This window comes from Pteropus medius, unplaced genomic scaffold (assembly GCF_902729225.1).
Source record: "Pteropus medius unplaced genomic scaffold, Ma_sr-lr_union100, whole genome shotgun sequence".
Lineage (NCBI taxonomy): Eukaryota > Metazoa > Chordata > Mammalia > Chiroptera > Pteropodidae > Pteropus > Pteropus medius.
Window position 1 is genome coordinate 6,769,713 of NW_024348533.1, and position 7,723 is coordinate 6,777,435.

Below are 7,723 nucleotides of genomic sequence, written 5' to 3' on the forward strand. Positions count from 1 at the left end.
TCAGCCAGCCTTGGTTCCTGGCTTAGCCTCTCAAGACACCTCCAAGCCCAGCACAAGTGGTAATCATCTGCAGATCACTTTGTAGCTCATACCAAGTGGCCCTGGACAGGGCACAGGTAGCAGCTAAACTTGGCCTGCAGCAGAGCCTTTTCCTAGAAGTCCCAAAACCAAAAATCTGGGTGGCCAGTTTCAGACCACACCAGAGCACCACCCAACCACCTCCCCAAAGGGCAGACTCACCAGAGTTCTGTTAAAGTGAATCCTGCTCTATAGGGTCAGCCCCTGCATGGCTGCTCATCCAGTATAGTCATGGCCAGTGCTCATAACCAATCAGCCTGAGGGTCAATCCCTCCTACTGATTTGCCAACAGCAAGGCTCAACTGTTGTTGAGGGCGCACACAACACACACAAGGAAAACACTTAGAGCACTTAGCTCAGGTGATCAGGGAGACTATGCCACTGGGTTCCACAGGACACCTACTACATAAGGTCATTTTACCAAGACTGGGAGACATAGAAGATCTACCTAATGCATAGAAATAAAGATGTGGAGGTAGCCAAAATGGGGAGACAAAGAAACAAGTCCCAAACAAAAAAAAAAACAGAACAAAGCGCCAGTAAAAGAACTAAACAAAATGGAGACAATCTACCTGGTACAGGGAGAACTTTAACAAACAGATAGGAAACATAAAAAAGGAGATAGAAAACACTAAAAAAAGTCAGAAATGAAGAATACAATAACTGCAATGAAGAATACAATAGAGGGAATAAACAGTAGCTTCAATAAAGCAGAAGACTAAATAAGAGATTTGGAAGATAAGGTAGCAAAAAACACCCAATCAGAATAGCAAGAAGAAAAAGGAATCAAAAAAAAAAAAGAAGATAGTTTAAGGGGCCTCTGGCACAACATCAAGTGTATCAACATTCACATCATAGGGATACCAGAAGAAGAGAGAGAGCGAGGGATTGGAAACTTATTTAAAGAAATAATGATGAAAAACTTCCCTAAACGGGTAAAGGAAATAGACATACAAGTCCGGAAAGTGCAGAGTCCCAAACAAGATGAACCCAAAGAGGCCTACACCAAGACACATTATAATTAAAGTGTCAAAGTTTAAAGATAAAGAATCTTAAAAGCAGCAAGAGAAAAGCAATTAGTTACCCACAAGGGAGCTTGCACAAGACTGTCAGTTGATTTCTCAGCAGAAACTTTGCAGGCCAGAAGGGACTGGCACAAAATATTCAAAGTGATGGAAAATAAGGACCTACAATTAAGATGACTCTACCCAGAAAAGCTATCATTTAGAATTGAAGGACAGATATAGAGCTTCCCAGGCAAGAAAAAGCTAAAGAAGTTCATTAACATCAAACCCATAGTATGAGAAATGCTAAAAGGACTTCTTGAAGAAGAAAGAGAAAAGAAAAAATACATGAATAATAAAATGGCAATAACTATATATCTATCAACAAGTAATTCAAATGAAAAAGAATTAAATACTCCAATCAAAAGATAGGGTGACTGAATGGATAAGAAAATAAGACCCTTACATATGCTACCTATAAGAGACTCACTTCATATCGAAAGACACAGACTAAAAGTAAATGGATAGAAAAAGATATTTAATGAAAATGGAAACAAACAAACAAAAAAGTTGGAGTAGCAATACTTATATCAGACAAAATAGACTTTAAAACAAAGGCTATAAGAAGAGATAGAGAAGAACCCATTAATTCCACTTCTGGGTATTGATCAACAGAAAACCAAAACACTGACTTGAAAAGACATATGCATTCATATGTTCATTGCAGTATTATTTACAATAGCCAAGATATGGAAGCAAATTAAGTACCCATCAATAGAAGATTAGATAAAGAAGAGGTGGTACATATATACAACAGAATATTACTCACCCATGCAAAAGAATGAAATCTTGCAATCTGCAACAACATGAATGGGTATAGAGGGTATTATGCTCAGTGAAATAAGTCAGACAGAGAAAGACAAATACCATATGATTTCACTTATATGTGGAATTTAAAAAACAAAATAAATGAACAAACAAAACAGAAACAAACTCATAGGTAGAGAACATTTTGATGGTTGCCAGATGGGCAGAAGGGTTGGGGGGATGGGTTAAAAAGGGGAAGGGATTAAGAAGTACAAATTGGTAGTTACAAAACAGTCACAGGGATGTGAAGTACAGCATAGCGACTATAGTCAGTATTATTGTAATAACTATGAGGTGTCAGACAGGTACCAGATTTATCAGGTGATCACTTTATAAGTTCTATAAATGTCTAATCACTGTTGTACACCTGAAACTAATATAATATTATGTGTCCACTGTAATTGAAAAATAAAAGTTATTAAAGAAAAAAATGAAAAAATGTGTAATTGAAAGTTTTGTAAAGCATATAAAGAAAAAAAAATTTTTATTACAAATGAGGAAAGTATAGTGAAAAGTTAGTATATGTAAATTTATAGTCACTGCTATATTGCAACTCTTCCTTGTTATAAAATAAGTAAATAAATAATATTTTATTTTGTTTTTATTTTATTTTGTTTTTTTCCCCCTCTTTAATCCCTCCCCCACTTCCACCCCTGACCTATGGATGTTGCTGTTTCCCTTTTAAGAAATGGATCTCTGAAGGCAGGGCGTCTCCTCCCACCCCTTCACAACATGCCCTGGGGGCTTCTGGGCCTGGCACCCCTGTGCACTGGCTGGGTGGGGTGGGGGCAACTGGCGCACCTGGGGTATGGTCCGTGGCTCCACCTGGGGTGCAAACCCAGGACCTTCCGTGTGTAAAGCAGACATGCTAACCACTACACTATGGAGCCAACCCGATAATATTTTAAAAGAAAGAAAAAAATTGGGGCTAGTTCCTATTAAAGAATAATTCTTATATAAATTTTTTGTTTAAATAAGTTAAACAGAGCTTTTACAAATTCACCGTCAAATAGTAGAAAAATATCTTATCTATAATATACATACATAGACATATGTAAACACACAGACAGGAACACTGATGTCATATTTTGTATTTAGAAATGTTTAGTCATAAGACAAATCTCATTAGTTTATAAAAGAACAGTTGGATTCGAATTGTGTTTCTGGAAGCTGGAATAAGTTAAGTTTATCTGCTCAGATGGCTAAAGCTTTTTTACTAATATTTGTGGGGAAAACTTCGAAGATTTTTTTCATTTGCCCAATTTTCAAATAGCTTTTTTTCCCCTCCTGATGAGAATCATATCCCTGAATTTCAAAGAGATGGTTCTCAGTCCCTGGAGAAGATAGTAGAAAATTTACATCTCAGAAGCACAGAAGGTGTCTAAGTTTTCTCCAAGGAGTCTTGGGGCATATCTGTGTAATATCAAGGTCTTGGGTAATTACTAATTAAATTTACCTTCTTAAGTGCAGAACAATTCTGTTACTAATATTCAGAGTTTTCACAATATCTGCCAGCATTTGAGATAAATAGAGATGATTGGGGATTGGTAAAAAGGATAGGTGAGCTTTGAATTGCCTATAAATTGCCTATAAATTGCTGCATTTTTGTTCTTGTGCAGACTTACTTTGTAAGATAAAGACAGTGTGTTTAATTCATAAAAGAACTGAGTTTCAACCTGAATGACATTAAGAGGCTGACCTACCCATTCAACTACATTATCTTCAATTTGCTTGTGGATGTCAGGGAGAATATTTACAACTAAGAAACAAATCAGAAGGTTCCTGACTTAGAGCTGTATGTCTTTGGAAAGTTTCGGTAAATCCTTCCTCAGGATGTTTTCTTTTCTTCTGGGTACATCATTCCCCTTTAGCTTAGGAGATAAAGCCTCAAAGAAAAGTTCCTATCAGGCTCCGAATATCAGCCTCCAATTAGGCCAACTTCAGAACACAGAGCTCCTGGAAAAGGTCTTTTCAAATAGCTAACCAGGTTTCAGCCAGGACAAAGTAACTACTCTTGGTAATGATGAACTCCCCTTACCCTTTTTCTTTTAACCCATTTCCTGTTTAGGAAAAAAAAAGTGCAGCTTGCTGCCAGCGTTAAGTTAATTTTACATAAACACGTCCTTTGAGGCTGAAGCAAATCTGACTGGTTTTCAATGTGAAAATAAAATACAAAAACTGTTCTTGGAGTTATTTCTAAACAGAACTTGTCTCTAATTCTAGTGTAACAAGAATGTATATGATGATCAACATTTAATAAGTGTTTTTTTCATGTGGTAAATTTCAAAGCAGGAACCACACAAAGCAGAACATCACATTCTGCACAAAAACATTGCATTTCTCTTCGGATTTTCTTGCCATCCTTGTCGTTGTGTGAACAGTAGACTTTGCAGCGACCAGTTGGACTCCGTTTCCCTGATGCTGATGGAATGCTCTTGGGGATGTGTCCTTCAGGCAGGCGAAGGGGTATGACATCATCAGAACACAGACAACCTCGAAGACGTTGCTGCCCTGGCTTGTGATGCTTTTCCAGCATTCTTTCAATCGTCAGTCTGAAGTTTACATGGCTGATCGAGCACTCAGGATTGTCCTTGAACAAGATGTAGGAGTTCAGCACTGTAATGTTTAAAAGGTGGTGAAAGAATTTCTTATACCAAAACTTTTGCTTTTTGTACTCAATTGGATAAGAAGTGAGCATCTGATCAGCTGAGTTCATTGCTCCCATACTCACATTAAAATGCACAATGACACATGGCTTCTTAGTTTTCTTTCCCTTTCTATTATTGTCTACTTCAATCACAGTATTTTTGTGGAATGTTGACAATTTTGTCATCTCCTTGTCACATCATTTCAGTGCCATAAGTTCACTATAGAATCTGGCTATAGTCGTCCTCTTTGCAATCTTTTTTTTCTTTTTCTTTTTCAGATCATGTGGCATCTGTTTTCTTTTCAAATGAGCTGTCTCAACTGCATCAGTCCTGTTTTGATGTAATTCTCTGAATAGCATGGGCGATGTATAAAAGTTATCGAGAAAGACACTATATCCTTGGCCAATAAGATCATTGACTAAGGTAAGAACAATGTGTGATGATTTTAGACCATCAGCTGAAATTTTCAAATTTATACTGGGCCCTGTGTGAACAAGCTCATTTCACATGTAACCAGATTGACTTTCACAAAGTATATAGCTTCAGACCAAATCATACTTGTTTTGTCGGGAGATAATGCTTCATAGCTAACCATCTCCTGAACAGCATCAGTGATTCATCAACTGCAATGTTTGGAGTATATACAGTTGAAAACTTATTTACAAGAAAGTCGAACACAGGTTTCATCTTCTGCAATGAAATCTGAGCCTTTGATTGACCAGAGGATATGCAAGAATTATTGACAAAATGCAGACACCAAAAGCAAAAGTAAAAATCTTTCACCAGTCATAATTTGCCTGAGATAAGGTGTATCCAAAAGAAGTCTTGTCGACCAAAACATCTCTAGCTCAGGTTTCTGCACAATACTTTGCAGTAACATCACTGCAAAAAAAGACCGGTTCATCAGTGTCATGTCTTTTCATTTAACCACTCACAAAAATCCTTTCGGATCAGGTGGCTTTGAGGCTAACCAGGCAGTTTGGGCATTCACTGGCAATTTTTGGAACTAATTTCTTAGTAAAGAACAATTCAAAGTACTGCAGCAGGTCAGTGGTATCACTGACATTACCGTTTCTGCCAGGTGTGCCGGTAAAGTCATACCTTTAATGTGGATTCATAACACGAGTTGACCATTTCAGAGCATGACTGGAGCCAGCTGATGTAGAGCTATTTCCATCAGATTCAGAATCGGAAGGAGGCCTTACCATATAGTCTTCCAAAATACTATCCGAAAAATCATCAGAATCATCTATTTTGGAAAAATCAGATTCATCAAATGAATCTTCGGCTAACAACTGCCCGAGAACGCTTTCTAGGATTTGACATTTTCAGCAATCAAGAATTACTGTATATCGTAAATGGAAATACCACTCCTAAAAACAGAACGCTATAAATAGAATAATGTCATTTGTCTCCAAAGACTATCCATATACTAGAGTGATGCAAAAATAATTTTAAGAGCGAGATGTTTCGTGCAAATTTTGGGAGTACAGTTAAGACTGTAATCGGCGAGTTATCTCGGGGTAAATGCTGCAGCCGCAGCCGCAGGCACTGCTGGCAAGTATTCTCAGAGCCAGTGGGAAATGGATTAAACCAAAGGTTACCTATCAAGTGACTTGAAACCAAAACCAATAAGCCTTTGATGACTTAACCACAGATACAAAAGGTGTCCCCAAAGAGAGTGTAAAAGATGTGGCCCTCCCAAGATCCAGAGCCATTCCCAGAGATAGCCAAACAAACAAACAAAAACCAAAACAAAACAAAAACAAAAAACAAAGAAAAACTTAAAGAACTCTAAGAGCTGGCAAAATTACCAGACAGAACTGGGTCCAACTACACAGTAGTCATCAGTCACAGGACAACTCTGAGAAGATTTTATGTGAAGATACAAACTTTATTACAAGCCAACAGACAAGGACAAACTTGAGGGTCACTTCCCAAAGCGGTGTGTCCTAGAACAAAGGGTAGATTCGTCTTTATTCAGGGAAATCCTACCTCAACACCAAGGTGAACTTCCTCACACGTAAAGGTTGGGATATTCCTGAGCATGCGCAGTTAGAAGACATGGCTCTATGTACATCCCACGTTCAAAAATGGCAGGAAATCTCTGCTCCTTGGGGGAGACTTTAGCATTATAATGAGGGTATAAGGAGGTATGTTCATGAGGAGGTCAGTAGAGGGTCTTCCAGGCCACTTCTGGTGGCCTCAGGCAGTTTGAGCTGGATCTGCCCCCTGGTGCTGCAGAGCATGCTGAGCTTGCTCCTGAAAACCAGCCCTGGCAATGTCAAAGGCAGGGATGGCTCAGGGACAGGATGTGGCTACACAAACCTTATGATATCTAGGGTGCTCTAAGTGGGTCTACAGATTAATCTAAGCCAAGTTATGAATTCTAAATAAAAGCTAGTGTATGCTGGGCTCCCTGCTAGGCTGTATGTATATACGTTAGGTTACAGTAGCAGTCCATAGGACCATACCCAGAAATGGGATGCAACCCACATGTCTGCCCGGTTATATTTTGGGGGCCTCCAACCTCATGGTTTAATCACTTGTATACATGGAGCTGACAACCTGCCTGCCCTGGCTGGACAGAAAGCCAAGATAAGTTCTCAAAATAAAAGACAAAACAAACAGGAAAGCAATACCATCCCTGGGAGGAAAAGATTTATAACCGGTGGGTACCCCCAACCAAAGGTTAATGAGAGTCACAATCTAGGAAATTGATTTTTACAAATGTTTTTCTTCTGAAAGGAAAGAACCATGTGAAATTTTATCTTCCTCTCTCGACCAGGTTCTACAGAGACCAGGAAGAGCTGACTTTGGTAGAACTCATTCTTTTTCAGCTTCTGCCAGTTTTCCAGGGATCCCGTCTGCAGGCTCCTAAGAGAGAATGGTTTCTTAGGAGGTTATGTCATAGTCGCCAAAATTATAAGGGAGGAAAAATAATTTTACCTCTATTCTTCTAGGTTCTTGTTTCTGAGACTCCAACACCCCCTGTAATAAAATACAGATTAACAAGACAAAAACAAACAGAACTTTATTAACTTGTATACCTCCTGTATGGATGGGGGATGCCCAGGAAAACTGAGTTATAAGTTCTTGAAATGTCCGTCACCACCTTAGATATCC